The sequence below is a fragment of the Oryzias latipes genome, chromosome 5, assembly GCF_053564925.1.
Source record: "Oryzias latipes strain Hd-rR chromosome 5, Olatipes_Hd-rR_3.1".
Classification (NCBI taxonomy): Eukaryota; Metazoa; Chordata; class Actinopteri; order Beloniformes; family Adrianichthyidae; genus Oryzias; species Oryzias latipes.
Genome location: NC_136241.1, coordinates 17,797,320 through 17,815,258, shown reverse-complemented (window position 1 = coordinate 17,815,258; position 17,939 = coordinate 17,797,320). Strand labels below are relative to the sequence as shown.

At 37.5% G+C, this 17,939-nt stretch overlaps 1 protein-coding gene across 1 annotated transcript in view; it reads left to right on the top strand.

Annotated features, from left to right (window-relative positions):
• Positions 1 to 11,107: 11,107 nt before the first annotated feature.
• The window catches only part of LOC101160644 (plexin-A2), a 74,922-nt gene continuing 68,090 nt past the window's right edge, over positions 11,108 to 17,939 (top strand). Inside the window, exon 1 of the mRNA XM_023954980.2 lies at positions 11,108 to 11,496. The gene's annotated coding sequence lies outside the window, so the exon portion shown is untranslated. The remainder of the gene's footprint in view (positions 11,497 to 17,939) is intronic.

Genomic DNA, 17,939 nt, shown 5'->3' with positions numbered 1-17,939 from the left:
GTTGGCACATCCCTAAATCACGGCACACAAATCTGAATTAATAAAACTATCAATGAATCTTGAAGCTGAAAAGCAGTTTATCCAGCATTTGCAGCACCAGGTGGAAATACAAATGGAACAAAAGTCAGGACGTTTGTTTTTGGTTGATCATCATCATAAACAACACTTGTTTTAAAATAAATCCATTAAATCATGATGCCCGTGGAAAATGTTCCAAGTCTTCGCTGCCAATTCCAAACATCTTGTTTTGCTGTTGACCTCTTGTCGGATTGACTGGATGATTAACTTTTGAATAAATAAGTAATATCGGCAATTTATCTATTTTATTAAAATTATTAAGTGGGAACATATGTAACGTTGGAAAGAATCAAACACAGCAACAGCAGCCTTATCACATTTTTTTTAAAGCAAGTCATTAGCTTGTTGTGAGATGGCATTTCTCTCTTTATTTCAAGTCAGGCAACGTTTTGTGTTTTTTACTTTTGCACAAAGGAGAAAACTGTCTTCTTAAGACGACCACTTTACGTCCCATTTCTGACATCCTCTGACACCTAAGACACCTGATTGACATCTAAGGAAACCAGAAGCTTAAAATGAGAGTAAAAAAATACATTTGTTTAGCATCTGCAAACAGGAGTTAGAAAATAAATTATGGACACCAATCTTAACTCAGCTCTTCTGCAAATGGTACATGTCAATGTTCCTCACAAGTGTAGCACTATTTATCAAATAAACCTTTAAACAGTATGGAAATTATAGCAAAGGAGCACTATCATAATAAAGAATAAGTATAGCAAACACAAATCTTGCTTTTTGAGCTAAGTTTTATGTGCAAGGGACCCGTAACGCCTGAACTGCCCCAACAAGGAATAGACATCAAGTTGAATATCTCTGCTCTGCAGAGCCATAATGTTCCGTCTTTATTAATTTTACACACCTGAAACTATAATCTTAAAGAATTATCTCATCTACATGACACTTTTCCTGACTCAAATGCCCTTTGAATCCAACTGTTAACTGTAGAAAAATTGACACTTCTAAGATTTTTTCTAGCAGGTAAGCAGAGTCATTTTGCTTAAATCTCCATCAGGGTCCACAGGAAAGGCAAAACTGCTGAGTGTGCTAATCGCATTAGGGCCACCTGCTCACAGAGGGAATGACCTCCAGGAACAGGTAGAAATCCCAGCAGGCATGACAGCAGTTCAGCATCAAGCCAACCGTGTGGGAAATGTGCAGCAGTGAAGAAGCCAAAAAAAGAATAAACGCAAGGAAACAGTAAGGAAAAGCAGAACGGTGAAGAAGGGTAACATATAAAACAAAATGGATGAGATTGTCTCTGTTCTGTTAAGATAAGGTAATAGGCATGAGATGGGTTGAATTTAATTCTTAACCAGCAAAAAACAAAAAAGTTAAGTCACCATGTTACAATGTGTTTAATGGCTTAGTAGGTCCTACAATATAGAATGAATGCTGATTGTTGAAGAATACATCTTGACCTGAAAGCATGGAAATTAGAAACATTTAGTTGAGAATTGATAAAAAAAAATGTAAAACCTACAAACACAATTTTAGTGAAAGCAAATTCTGACTGGAAAGCTTGCTCAAAATCCCAATACAAACTACCAGTAACTTCAAAACCCACTTTGATGAAAACTGTGATTGTGATGTTTTTTTTTTTACATACTGTTGTTGTATTTTTCTCATTGTGGAGGATATGTAAAAAAAACAGTTTAAAATTGCATTTCTGAGTAGCTATTCAAATCATTGTGAATCAGGAGCAGACGAAATCTGTAATTGAAAACAGCTTGTAGATGTCACATTGAACCTGCAACAGCAAACCACGAGCTCCCTGCTCCGCTCCATTCTGATGCATCCACCTGTAGACGACTAGCTCCATGTACGTCTTTGCTCTCCTCTTCTGAGCTGGCATCTGGCTCAAAACTGTGGGGCTGGATAGCTCCAATTTTGCTTGCCAATTGTTTACCCTGGAATAACAGTCCTGCCCACAGAGGTGAAGGTCTAATAAACTACTACCACTCTGCAGAAAAAAAGTCCTAGAAAACATCATGTTTTTAGAGTTTGGCTAAAAATGGTACAGTCATTATTGAAAGACCACAGGGAACACTTTTATAAAAGATCAAAAGCTGACCAGAGTGGGTCTTTAAATAATGCATAAAAATGTTTTTTCTTTTCTTCAAAATTGCTCCATGAAAATTTGCTACTGTTTCTAAACAAGAAAGTTCTAGATTGTATGAATAAAACTTTTCAAAGTAATTTTTGGCAGGTATTAGAATGTTTTTTTTTACAATGGTTGCACCAGATTAGAGATTCTTCTGTCAAAAAAAATTGAAGAAAAGTTTCATTATTTTTTTGTGACAAAAAAAAGTCATGAGGCAAAAAAAACATACCATAAAAAAAGATGAAAAAGGTAGATCATATCAAACCTAGTCAAAATCTGAATTGTAAATGCAAAAATCAAAACAGAGTAAGCATTACAAAAATCTCAAATATTGGCAGGACTGTTTACACAGATTTAGTTATTTGAAGGAAAAGTAGAACGGCAAACACTCCTGACAGATTAAACTAATCATAATATTCTTCATTTTGTCTGAGGTACCGTTTAAAAATAAGATTCCTTTGAAAAAAAAATTAAAAACAAAAGATTTAACAGCAGAAAAAGCTTTTCTTGTTAGAGTGAATGACTGTCTATGTGTTATTGCAAATACTGTCATCTGGATGCCTTTAAGCCTGGTGGTTACATTTGTTGGCTGCTTAAATGCATTTTTTTTATACATCCAGTCCATGAAAATGTGCACATTTTTTAACCAACTTTTTTCTTTGAACTCTCCCATTCTAGTGTCACATTTACTTGTTTTTATTTATCTTGTCCTGCATCCAAGTAAACAAAAAGGAGCAGAAAGCCTCTTGTGCTGGGGGTTGTTGGGGTTATTGAAAGTTTTGGACACACAAGGTGTACCTTTGTATAAACCCCTTTTGTATTTGAGGCTATACTTTCTTTTTCTCATATTTGTGTGCACTACTTTTGGAGCACATATAAGAGAGAGAGAGACAGATTGGGGTAGGAGAGTTAGGGGCACCGCATACAAGAAAGTGAAAGGGGCTTAAAGAAACGCATGGGATTTACAAACAAAAAGGCAAAAAATTGCTCCAAGTTTCTTATTCGTTTCAAAAGTAGATTTATTCAAAAGGGGTCCACAGACACTCTTATCTCCACACCCAAATACTGCAAACATGTCAATAAGCTTCCATTCATCCATTTTCTTACCCCACTGTACCTCTTTTGGGGTCAGAGGGTTGCCAGAGCCTGTTCTGGCTACTGTTGGGCAAAGGCAGTGTACACCCTGGACAGGTCGCCAGCCTGTCGCAGGGTATACCTTGCTGTAAGCTTCAAAACCATAATTTACTAGTTTAATCTATTTACTAATCCTGCATGCTGTGTTCAGTAACTATAGAGTCTAAATATTATGGCTTGCAGAGAAGTTAAGTTACATATTTGAACCAAATATAGAATTGTGTATTTTTCTTCTTGATTAGTTTGTTAATTAATCAATAAAAAAACAATACATTGCTGTTTGTGCAGCACACTGGAAAAGGAAAGTTGCTCAGTAGCAAACAGGATGCGGAGAAAATGTGGGAGGAGTTACTTAATGACCCAAAAGTTTCAAGAAGCTCAGTAGCGTCCCGACTTTATTACATAAATATGCTGTTCCACCACTTCTATTTCATTTGCGGATAACTTACTGCATTCATTTTTACATTACAAGTGCTAAAATAAATGTAGAGCCTGAAATGTCACCAAATGCCATCTGATGAAAATGCATGACTGATGGGTTGAGCGTAACATTTTCATATCACATTCACACACAATTGGCTGCAGTTGTCGGCATCTTCCTATTAAGGAAAGCAGCAAAAATCCCTCAGAGCCAATTATCGCAATAAACTGATGATAAACAGCTCTCCTTTAAACAAATCAGAGAACTTCATTCATGCAATGTTGTTATTGAGGAAAGGGTCAATTTACTCCTAATTTAACAGAGTAAGGGGGTGAAACTAATACAAGCAAATATATTTTGCTTTGTTTCAAGTCTGAGAGAACTCTAGGATGGAGGTCTCTGTCATTAGTTTGTAATATGAACATTTAATTGGATTTGGGAATTCGGTGCGCTGAAAAGCAACAAACCACAAAGTTCCAACTGTATAATACCGAACATGTGTTACAACTCAAGCTTGACTCGTTTTTCTCATAAGAAAAATGTGTTCTGTCATCAAATGTTCTGCAGGTTTGCAGGTGAAACCAGTTCCCTAAGCTAAATAATACATGATGGCTTCAGATCCTTATTTTTTCTTTTTTGCTCACCGTTTTTCAACTTCACTGGGCATTTTATCTTTCAGCATGCCGTTGCCGTTTGTAGACTGTCTTTACAAGAGCACGTCATTGCATAACACTGATGAACAATTATGCATTTGAATCTACAGTGCAAATGAGTATATTCAGAGAATCCCAGGACTCATAACAAGCTAAACATGGGAAACAAAGCTGCTTTGGAATGATAACAAGCAGAAGTCAACTGAGGGAAATGATACATGAAAGACTACCTTCCAAAATATTAAAAAATAAAAAATGTTTTAAAAGGACTGTGAAAAAAGGGAAGCACGATTTGTTTGCTTTTCTAAAAGAGGAAAACAAAACCATCATTTACATGATACAGAAGGCCATAAGGTATGACAGCAATTAGACGGTAAAAGAATTTAACAAAGCAGGAAACCTTGAAAAAAAAAAGAAAGAAAGAAATTTATGCATAAACAAAATATGTATGTTTGTATACTGCCTTCAAAAAAATGTCAGGATTAGAAATCACAAAACAGTTCAATGTCTAAAGAAAGTGAAGAGCTCAACAGAAATAAACCTTGAAACACAATAATCCTCAATAACTATACAAAATGTTGACTTGATGGAGCTATTTAATGGAGTTAAAGTTAAAGTTCAGCTAGCTAATATCAACTCATAGATGTTTTCAATTTAGCCAACTCTCCTCTCATTTGTTTAAATCATATAGATTAATATTGCATTTGGTCTGCTCACAAAAACAAAAGGTAAGCACCAAATTAATATTCTTTAAAAAACATTAAAACTACTGGCATCATGATTCAAACGCTGACCATGGAAAAAAGTTTGTAATGCACAACAGTGTGGGCATTCATCATTCTCAAAGTCAAAGTTTAAGCATTATTAGATTAGTCACATCGCTTACACTTTATATTAAGATTCCTTAACAAGCTTTGTTAACACATTAACAAGCGTTATAATATAATTTTAGGGTTCTGGTAAGACATATATTATTACAATAAGTCCAATAAGGTTTATTAAATTACTTAGTTAACACATTTACAAGCTTTATTATTAGGATGTTTTTAAGATGCTAATGATACCTTTATTGGCATAATAGATGCCTAACAAATTTGTCAGTGTTAATAAGCCTAATAAGATTTATTAACAACCTTTGTCAACAAATTAAGAAGTATTATTATTATTGTTTGGGGTTGTAGTAAGACATTAATTAGCGTTATAGATGTCTCACGCAAGCCTAAGTGTTAATAAGCTTAATAAGTTTAACTAACTAACTTAACAAATTCTTCTTCTTCCACTTTCGGCTTCTCCCATCAGGGGTCGCCACAGGGAACAAGTCGCATGGTAAATTTGGCAATGTTTTACGCCGGATGCCCTTCCTGATGCAACCTTCTCAAGCCGGGCTTGGAACCGGCAGAGGTAGAGAAGGGAACAGGGAGCAGCCCGGAGTCGAACCCAGGTTTTACGGATGGAAGGCTCCGCAAACCAGCACGAGCTAAACTGGCTCAACTAACTTAACAAATTAATAGGCTTTATTAATGTTTCAGATGCTAGTAAGATATTTATTAGCATTATAGATGTCTTGCAAATACCTGAAAGTGTTAATAAGATTCATTAACATCAAAGTCAGACCATTGTCTTCAAAGTCCATATCACTAAACTGCTTATAAGCTTAACAAATGTATTAATTAACTTTTTAACAGTTTATTAAATGTTTTGCAGCATCTAATCAACAAGTGTGGAATGCTTTTACCACAAACAACCACAAAGCATAAAGATTGTAAAAAGAACTTTATAACATTAAAACAGACTAAACATACAAAATCTTTCTGTAAAAGAAATATAATAATTTAATTCAGACAAATAAAAAAAACAACAACATAGGGACCACCGTTGGATGACATAGCATCATCATAGCTATTAAGGATAAATATTAACAAACTATCCTGAATGAAACATTCATTGCAAATCCCATCACCAGGAGACAGTTCGCTGTATTTTTTTTTTTTTTTTTGCTGTATATTTTTTTCAGACCATCACATTTGGGGGGGCAGTCCCAGTATTTATGAGGACACTGCCCCCCGTGCCAATGCCTATATCTGGCCTTGATCCCTTTTGGATGGAGGTATTGGCAGTGACTTAAATCCTACAGTTTGTTTTTCTGTGACACTTGGTGCAGTGAGTGAGGGAAGAAGAGGAAAATAAAGAGATTCTTTCGAATATAAGCACCTTCATTTAGCAGTCCATATCCACCCCGTATGTTTGTGCAGTTGAGGGCACTAAGCACCTCCAAAGAAGAAATCTCCCCAGCCTTGTTTCCTACATTAGGAGAACCAATATCCCTATTTGGCTTGGTTTGTCAACCCATGATTGAGTCGAAATAATTACTTGGTTCCCAGCATTGGTGTCCCCCAACACTGAAAGAAATAAACTGAGCACCACTTTCACACAGGAATATAAGGTACTTTGAGATGACTGGATGTTCACAAAGCATATACAAAAACTGCTAAAGCTAACACTATTAAAAAACGGTTTTCTGGTTATTACCACAGCCTTGGTGGATTGATTTATTTCAGTAAAGCAGATTGCAGTCATCCTTTCATTATGAGCACTGTAAAGTTCCTACAGTTGTCCTTATTCAAATGGGTTTCATGGTATAGGGGCCTCGATATCACATTTGTTAATTTTCACTATTTCATTGAATTTCTGTATATACAGACATTGTAGTGGAAAAGTTTATTTCAGCAAGACACCTCTGGAAGTCGAAGTGATAAGGGAATCGATAATTGTTTTCCAGCGTAAGCCTGCTTTTGATGAATGTCTCATTAAAACGCGGCGATGATGAATATGAGCTTGAAGTCTTGCCTGTAAATGTGACTGTTTAGGCAAAATGAGCCATATGAGGGCCTCTCAATCCTATTCTTCACACAGAGAGATATAAAGCCTCGGAGTGGAAGGTTTTAATGGCTTTCGGTTGTTATTATTCTCTGCTATGACAGCTTGATTGGGCCCGTGGTCGTCTTTCATTGCCTCTCTGTTTTCATGCACCTCGCTTTGCCTCCTTCCACGGCTTCGTGTTGTTATGGTAATTTTCATGAAGTAGATTGCATCAAGCTGGCTGCTGCGCTTGGGTCCCGTCTGTGAGGGAAGCCCTGAGCAACAGCATAATGATTTTAATGAAGACATCAGAACAGCACCAGAGCTAAATATCACATACAGCAGAAACACCAGTGCTATTAGAATGACCACTGTGATTTCTAAAGTAACTAAGTAACATAAATGCACGAGTGCATTTGTTTGCCATCAGGTTTTGATTAGACTTTTAGGTTGTACTCATTTTTTTAATGGCGTACAAAGTCTCTCCATCTCAACTGATCGTAAAGTGAATGCTTTTGTTAGGTTATTATCAGGGAGGATTTCAGAGCTGTGGATTTTATGAAACAAATTCTCTCCAACACCCAGATGTCAGGTGAAAAATCAAATTACCTACAAATCATAGTATGTACTACATACTATACAAGTTTATGCAGGCTCTTAATTCACTCTATTAATTTTATTATGTCTAAATGCTTAATTTTGGGGTTTCCTTCAAGATATTTGTCTAGTTTTAGATAATCTTTAGTTGCAATTGTAGCATAAATGACTCTTACTGCACTGAATACATATTTTCATTGTTACATTTAAAAAATCTGAAATTCCCGCATTGTTTTTTGGTGCACATGTAGAAAACGTCTTGATCCTTGTGCATTGCAATAAAAAGATCAGGAAGTTATAACATTTTTTAATAGTTTATAAAAGAAAAGGGATTATAAGCAAAGAATAACTACCATTAGGTAGAGAACATTCTTTTAGTGGTTTATCTGATAAAAATAAAAGCCTCAATTGGTACAGTTTAGGTACCCTTTCGTAATGCTGGTTAATATATACTTATAAATTATTTAACAAATCAATAACATGTTAACAAACACTGTCACTCATCACTTCATATTACTAAGTCTATTTTTAATGCATTAGTTAACAGTTAACTAATGTTTATTATCTAACCTTGTTTAATTTAGGACAAAGTAATAATAAAAAAATAACTAACGTTAATAAAGGATAACTTATTATAAAGTGTTATTGATTAATTCAATTGGCTAGAATTGATCAAAGCCAATTCAAATATCAAAATTACAGATACTTCTTTATTTGAAACCTTTGATTAGACAATTATTTTTTACCACAACACTTAGATTTTTATGCGGTTCATAAATTGATATTGATCGGTCAAATTTGATTTTTTTTTATTTGAATGTAGCTGTTTATGGTGTCCTTCCTTCTTCAAAATGTTAACTAGGAAAGACATGATCGTTCACATAGAACCATGAACATTTTTTATTTATCACTGAAAAATGTTTTTTGGTGTTTTTACCATGTTTTTGGAGCCTTTTTCTCATGAAGGAGAACATAAAGAGAATTAAATAAAAATTGCATTTCAGAGTATCTCTTTTTTCAAATTGTTGTGAATAAGGAACAGACGAAAAGTGGCCATGAGAAAAAGCTTGTAGTTGTGACATTCAAGCTACAATCGGTGGGCCACAGGCTCCCCGTTCCACTCCATTCTGATGAATCCACTTCTAGATGACTACATCCATGCATGTCTTTGTTTTCCTTGTCCGAGCCGGCATCTGGCTCAAAACTGTGGCTGGATAGCTTCAATACTGCTTGTGATTTTTGTTATGGCATTAATGTGAGGTTGGTGGCAAACGGGAGAGGGTGTAAACAAAGAGATCATGGGAAATTAATGCAGGCTGAACAATCCAGCAACTTAGGCGTAATTCTGCTAAATACCGCCGCTCTGTAGAAACTATGTCCTAGAAAACAACACAGATATTTTGATTTTGGCCACTGGGAACAAAGAAAAGTTGTCTTGAGTTGGACTTTAAAGCTAATGATTGATTTTTAAGCATATGTAATTGTCTACATGCAACACATAACAAAACATTTTTATAGTAGAAAAAATGTAATCTACTATCAAAGATCATCAAAGACTGAAAACTTGCTTGAATGCATCTCAAAAAATGTGTACAGGAAGTAAAAACTGTTGAATCGTCTTTAGTGATGGGCAAGATGTTATGAAACAGTTTGTATTGTCCCATTATGCTTTTTTTCCCCCTTCCAAAGTTGTTTCATAACCTTGAAACTTTTTAACTAAGACATTTTGACATTCATTTTCATGTTCCTTTTTTGTTTTGAAATAACAAAAATCTGCTCTTTTTTATTTGGGGAATGGATCTCTCTAGTAATCATAACATGAATAAGAACAAAGACAATTATACATCCTGTTTGATAAAATGTCCGTTGAAAGTTAAGATTCCGCTCTCCAATTACAATAAGATAATTAGGTTTTTCAAAGAGACTGTGCATGTGCGGCGGCCTGGTTGGAGTGTTTCTCACATGCACGGCTCAGCTAGGGCTTTACTTGCTGTGAATTCACTCCGCAGTAACAAGCGTACAAGTGCTGTGCTTAAAGGAATGATTACACAGGTCTGCACAGCAGCTAGGAGACTAATTCACAACTGCAATTACCCTTGAATAAAACCTGTGGCGTGCAGATAAGAACTAAAAAAAAATGTGTTTCACCATGTACAACAAAGCAGCAGAAAAAACAGCACAAGTACAATCAAGCATCCACAGGAGCTAGTATCATGTTTATCAGGGGGCTCATGACATTTCACATCTTGCAGGGAGTTACAGTTATATTTACAAATAATCTGTTCTAAAATATTCTGTATAGAACATGAGAAAATATTGGTTCCAAGCTTCCCCGCAGTCCGGTGAACATCTGCATAACTGCTCCTAGCACTGTTCATGTGCATGCCCTGTCTCCAGTGTACATTTTCACTGTTAGGTTTGTTTGTGTTTCTTCGGGCTTGTTTGGTTTAGCAGTACAGTATGTACATGTGTTTCTGTGTGTGGTTTAATGAACTCCAGCACATGAGGATGATGGGGGCCAGTGAGAAGCGGCTGCCATCTGGTCACCCCCGAGGATGTCTGATGGCCATGCTGAGCCATGCAGCCTTAACAGGTAGCCCACTTGACATCTCCAACTCCCCAAACTGCAAATAATGAGGGGGGCAGACAGCTGGGCACAGACTGTCCATGCTCCTTTCCCAAGCCAGGATTAGGAGACTTCTTAAATTCTGAGCTTTTATCTAAATGGAGCTGAATGCATCATATTTTATGAAAATTCGCAATGTTAAAACGAACATAAAATATATGGACACAATTTTTAAATGTGGATCAAATTGACTAAATTGAATGAGATTAAATCAAAAGGTGGAGTGACGAGATGCTTCCTACAGATGGCGGTGTTTTGCAGGAAAATGGTAATTGTGAAAATATTTTTGTGTGAAAATAAAAGCCAGTAAATTTTTTTTAAGATTTTGACTGGTTACTTTGTAGAATATTAAAGTAGAATGTCGGAATAATCTGACCTGAGAAAATAAAATGAGGAACGCAGGTCTCCACATTTACAACATGTGCATAACGAATGCATAAATGCATATGATTAGGGATATATTTAACAAACATGTTTATTTTAAAACATCTAATATCCCATTCTGATGAGGATCACACCTAATGGAACAAATTATTGCTTGACTGATCATGTAAACGTGTTTCAACTGGATGTCCTAAATGAATTTAAAAACCTTTGGTTCCAAAAGGCATAAAGAACGCGCTCAAATCTTGCAACATGATGACGCGTTAGAGGCTGGGTCTGAAAGCGCACACCGTACGTGATGTGCAACTGAACTGATGGGTGACTTCATGTAGCGCCAACCTCTCTCTCTCTCTCATTCAGAGACAGTCAGACAGACAGACAGACAGACAGACAGAGACGCGCAGGTTCCACGATCACTCCAGGATCAAGGCGGGAGGGTCACTTCACCAGGAGATGCTCTCTGCTCCACAGACTACTTTACAAGCTGCGCGTCGCGTCAACCTCTTGTAAAATCCAGGGGCTGAATTAGCAGGTCTGCGCACATTCTGTGGAGCCGGTGCCGGCGGGACTTTTCCCCTAAAGCCATTGAAAAAGAAGAGAATCTGCCGTTCCCGTGAATGAAGGACTTTGTTGCAGTTTCAAGGTGAGTAGTATATCCTTTACCTTCTACAGCCTATCAATCAATCAGCTTCTCATGCAGCACCGTGCCAGTGTGCACGCCGGGAAAGTTGCGGTGACTTCACGCACCTTGCTTCCTGTCGGCTTGCACTGCACACCTGCTTGTTCCTACATGCATCACGTGCTGGTGGTCAAACCTCCTCTGATCGCCTTTAATTAAGACAGATGCGAGCTGATGTTCTGATCAGTGTCCCAGCTCCAGTCCGGTTCTGAGACAGGAGGCAGACCCGCACTGCATCACGTTTGAAACATTTAACACATCAACATGTGTTTATTTTCAGAGCGTGCACATTATTTTTGTACATCTAAGTTCTGGTGATCAGGATTAAAAGAAAGAAAAGAGATTGAAGTATTTAGCCTGTAGATACATCCAGCTCTGGGCTTCTTCCCTGCTTCCTCCTGCAGCCTTGGCAGCAGGGCAAAGCACCACTGGGATGCTGATAAGGCTGGGATGTAAGTGTGCAGAGCTGCAAGCTGCCTCAACAATGCTGTTGACCAAGTGGATCTTTGTTGGAACCCACGTTTGTGAGGCTGGCAGAGGGAGAGACGAGTGCTGATTGTTGCATTCACAACTCTCTGACTCTTGCCCCCTCTTGCAAACCAATATGAACCCCCTCCACCCTCCGTGTGCTGTTATCTGGCCGGCCAGTTGGACTAGCTTTAATTCCTCGTGGCCCCTTTAGACTGAGTAAAGCCTCTCATGGAGGGACCGGCAGACAGAAGAAGAGAAGAGATTGGCTCTTCTCCTGGCATGCTCATGCCTGTCATGTGCTTGGGCATTTTATCAGTTGCCTACTAATTTTAGGATTTAAATGATTCATTCAGCTTCATGCTCTCTGCGGCATTGATAACAGCAAATGGAAGAGAGGTATGGTCAGAGATCATTTCTGCTCCTCTAAAGTGAAGGTAATTGGTAGCAAAGGGTCTCTTTTTGCACTTTTTAAATAAATAAATGAATATCAAACAAGCTCATCAGGATAACTCACAAGCCGCACAAGTCTAATCTGTTTTTGTAAATGTGTAGTACATTTATATGATGATCTTTTGGATAATCTATCTATGTATCTGTCTGTCTATATACATACACATTTATATATATATATATATATATATGATACAGTCCACACATTGCAAGAATATAATAAATTTATTGATGTAGAAAAATTAACTGTCTTTTTGTTAAAAAAATATTTTTGCACACATAAGGGAAAAAATGCTTAAACTGAGCATTTATAATGAAGAGTTTCCTCTTATTCTGTAATTTGAGTTCTTGGATGAATATTCTATAAACAAGCTCAGGATTGGTCTTGAAAATGAACAACCAGATAATCAAAACCCTTTTTTTGCACTTTTGTATATAAAGACAGTGAATAGCAGAGATAGAAAAATATTAAAGCTGGCTTAGTCAGTATTTGTTTGTGATGTAAAGTTATGTTTTTTTTTTCTTTTACTATTTTGAAAGGGACCATGTGTCTGGAAAAAAATCCAACTGCCTGTATCCAAAACATTTTCAGATTTTGTGTTTATACGCTATCAAGGGGAGCAGTATTAGTTTTAGTTTGAGTCATGTTTACTCTATACAGGATGCTTTGCTTGTCCAAAAAACTCATCAGTCGGCTGAAGTTTCATTGACATCAAATATGAACGAATAAGACAAAATCATCAGCCAAAGTTCTTTGTTTTCTGCTGGAAGATACGTTCACTCCAGGTGTGTGTCGTGCGTTCAAAAATGTGCTAAAGGTGCGTTTTTGAATGCATGTTTATGGTGTTTACACTGGACTCTCGGTATCCGTGATACTACTGCATGTTACAGTCTGAAGAGGCTTGGTGCAAAATGTCAAAGCGGTGCAAATCTTGCTCCAAGCTTTTTCTTTCACAGCTCTGTTTCGACATATGAAAGACTTGGTGTCATATAATTCCAACTATATAATTTCTCCTCCATGATCAATTTTCGAAAGGTTGGTGTATGAATTAAAAAGGACGCCATCCTTACATCACTACCAAATCCAAGTCCCGGACATATCACAGTTTTACCAGGATCGACTTTCAATGTACTTTAACTTCCACATGTTTGTAGAGCCTGAAAACGGACCAAAAACTTGTGTAGCTACACATGAATGCGAGAGTTTTTAACGCGGAAGCCCAAAACTCGCGTTTAAAAAGACTGTTGTTTAGAAGTGGTTGCTTGAACGTGCGTATCCAAGACTAGTGTGGATGTAGCTTCAATATGAACTACCAACAGTTGTGCAATGGAGGAAATCACTGTCGGGAAAACAATTAGAATTGTAGATTTTGCTTTTTTTGTGATAAAAAATTGAATTTTGGAAAACACACAACTGTCCTTAAATGTAATACTTTGAAACAATTTCTTTGATTCAAAATTCAGAAATAAAAAATGGTGTTGTAGAACAAATGACTCAGATGTTGTGACGCATTGAGTGTCAGCTACTAGTTCAAAGAAATGGGTCGATAAATAAGAACTTAAGAACTTTCAGAAGAAAAAAAACAGAAATAAATTAAAGTCAATCGAGTAAAGGGCTTGTGATGACACGCATACCTTCCAATGTTTTTAATGATTTATAATGATTTATATAAACAAAAAGAAAAGAGAATGTACAATGCGTTGGCTAAATTGACGATGGCTTATTCCAACAGTGCTTACTTCAGCAGTTTAGTATGTAGAACAAATGCAGGTGATGCTGCTGTATTGTGGAGTATTGGGACCCTGGAGGCCATGCTGGCCCAGTGTAGGTGAAGTAATTTAGAACATCTGTCTCTGTCGTTTTCCCCCACGAGCAAGGAGTTAAGTGTTATCTTAGACCTCTACAGAGATTAATGAGCTACTGTAAGTTTGAGAGGATAGAAAAAAAAGGCTTTCAGAACAGAGCACTGCTTTAAAGCAAAAGGAAACTCCACCTGATTCAAAGGACCCGTTCAGTCTGTGACATTGATTCAGGGGTTGTTTGAATATTAGAGAACTCAATGTGGGTCAAGGGTGAAGGCAATGCACAGGCAACAATTCATCAGGCAAATTAGTGTATGTAACACCATTACACGGTGTGTGAGGGCAAAGCCGCTCGCTGTTATCACCCTTGCTGGAGACCCTCCCACCTTCAAGCTTCACCCCATCACCCACTGGTATTCCCGTTGTCCATGGAGACACTGATTAAACAGGACTGTTCAGATGCTGCAGCCTGAGGAAGAAGTCGAGTCTCCGGTGTGTTAGTGTGACCTCATACGTGTGCGCTGGTGCGATATGTGCACACAAAGTGTCACTGCGTTTACATCTGCAAGACAGGTCAGTGAGGACGGTGGTGTTGGAGAGGAAACTGAAATATGTAACCATTTCTGAGGACAGTCAGAAGCAGAAAAGTGTAAAACAAACCTGGTGCATCCTCACAGCGTATTTATTGCTTCTCACTCTTCCTCAGCCCCCTTATTCAGTGTTCACCCTTCCACACACTTCAGTGTGTAATCCAGGCCTAGAGGGAGGCTGACGCACAGGTGAAGGAGAGGAGGCTCATGTTTGTTCAGAGGAGAACAGCACAAGTTAGACGCGGACTCAAGGTTGAGAGATAAAGACTAATAATAACTGGACCAGAGAAAACATAAAGACAGGAGCTGACAAAAAGTAAAGAAAAAAGCTCAAAGAGAGGAAAGGTAAAAGTGTGCAGCTCACCTGCCAGATGGCAGCTTTGGCATCACTCAGCATGTAGAGATGGCGGTCTTGCAATATGGTGCATTGCCTCCAGATTGTCACGCTGTTGTTGATACAAACAGTGCAATAACTTTGCTGATGTGAGTTTTTGGATGGTTTTCTTTGGCACTGGTGTGAGCAGAGAACATATGGTTGCAAAAAAAGCTGACAAAGTTAAGAAAGGCTTTAAAAAAAATCAGTCATATTTCAAAGTTTGCATTTATTGCAATAAATAAAACTAAGTTTCATTTTCAATTCATACTAAAAAAAACATTTAAGGGATTGAGACACCAAAAATATCCCTTTATATTGTGGGATGTGCAGACATTAGTATGTGTAACCATGCTTTTATTTTGAACAACACAGTTATGTTACTGCTCTAGAACATATTTTGGCACTTGTTACAGTAGCAGTGCAATCTCTGCTAAAATGTAAAAAATATTTTCTTCAATAATAGGGTTGCACGAAATGAGGAAAACTTGCGATTTGCGATATTAAAGATCAATATTGTGATGACGATATAAATGGTAATGAATGAACAAATAGCAAAACAACTAAATACGTAATTTCCAATTCACTGTGTAATTCAAATAAGAGTCAACATAACTTAAATTACACTCCAAAAGACCTTTGTCTAGAAGGTGAACATCTAACATAAAAAGGCTCCATCCAATTGGTCTATGATGTAAAGGGATTTATTTGATTCATTAAATACCTTAAGCTGCCATAAGATTGTTATAGCACATTTAAGAATACCATTAATTGCAATTTTCACCAACTTTTGTGATATGCATATTGCAATAAACAAAAAAACAACTCATTTTAACTAAATTTAACATTTTCTTTTCTTTTTTTCTTTTAATTTCCACAAAGCAACAAAAACTGAGAACTTCATTGGTGCTTCTGGTAGAGCGTCCCATCGGGGACCTTAAAAACATTTACATTTCTGTACATTTTCTTTTGAATTAAAAAAGATAATATGAATAAGAGACCAGTAAAGTGATTGTGACTATCTTTAAATTAAACACAGACCGGCAAACACTGACCACCGCGTCAGGCAGAGATAATCTGGGCAGATGCTTGCATCGGTAGATTCCCTGGGTTAATGGCACAAAAGTCTTCATTTACACTGTGGATTAAATGTTAAAAGGGTTTTACTGTGCCAGATACTTTGAGGTTAAAGTTAAAGTTGTGTAATAGGAGAGCATCCACCGCCTCACCTCCTTTCTCCTCTCCTTCCCTGACTTCTGTACAGTCTATCAGCGTATCCTTCTGCACATAGTGATTTGTCAGCAGTTGAGGTAGCAGCTGTTCCTTTTGCATTGTAATTTCTTTGATCGTAATTATTCGTGCCAGCTACTCCCAACCTTGGCATCTTCTACCCCACAAAGCCATATGGGCCAAGAGGAAGCAAGCGAAGGAAACATGCAGACTTCTTCTAGGATAACTTCTTTCATTTTTGTGAGCAGTGGTGTGAGAATTATGGACATATGTGCTTTGCAACTACACACAAAAGCACTGCATTTTTCATTTCTGATTTTTTTTTTCCATTCAAACTTTATCTGGGGCACAGTGTCTGCCAAATGTAATACATTTTCACTTTCAGGTGCCTATGATTTATGCATGCAAAAGCAATATAGCCCTGCATATCCATGAGTGATTCGGTCCGTGAGAATGTATAGCTTGTTTTTGCATGGATTACACATGAACAAGAAAAACCAGACTCAAAAAAGAAGTAGCAGACACAAAAAATCAGTCATTTTTGAGAATAAATGCTATGCTGGCATTTACAGGTATAACATTACAGTCATAGAAAGTTGCCTTATGTTTGCATTAGTGTACTTAGAGTGTACTTAGGTTTGACCTCCTGAGCTCCTTTCCCATCAGCATTTGTTTGTGATCATGAACCCATTGTTAGCTTCTTTTTTATTATGTGTTCTCTTATTTGTATCGATGAAGCACTAAGGCTGATGCAGTTGATGCAACACAGCACGATACATACATACTATCTGGCTCCAAAGCAAACTCGGCGCACCCCATCTTCTTCTGCAGTCACTGAATTATAGAAGACCCCCGATTGCACTTGAACTGCTTGGGTTTTCATCACAGCGCTGGAGGTCACTTTGACTTTTGCCTTTTTGCTCATCATATATGCAACTCAAAGGCTTTGGCAGTTAAGACAAGCCGCTTTGAGGTCACCATTAGCCAGGGAAGAGCGACAATGAGATTTATGGAAGAGTCGGCTCAGCCATAGAAGAGGGAGAGGGGAGCATGCATGGTTAAACAGTGGCAGCAGTGGCTGCTCTTAACATTAATTTCAAACATAGTAGTGTATCTCCATGTATAATGCATAGGGCCTGAGATAATGGCATGGCTTGCGGAGCGGGCTGCTGACAGTGTTGTGGTGATGTGTTGGAATTGGTCCCCTATGTCACATTTGCCTCTGTCCAGGTTCCCTGCAGCATCATGCAGTTAATACAAGGCGAGCGTGTTGCAGTGACATAGTGCCGTTTTAACTGCTCCCTGCAGACATCCTCCGGTACTCTACCATCAAGATTAATGGTTGACTGGAGAGTCCTAAAGCCGGCAATAACTGAGTTGACCAGTAAACTAAACAACAGGCATGGAGAAAAGACAGTTATGGGCCATATTTGCACATATAAAACAATACAAGAAGAGTACAAGAAAAGTAAATTAATTCAACACAACTT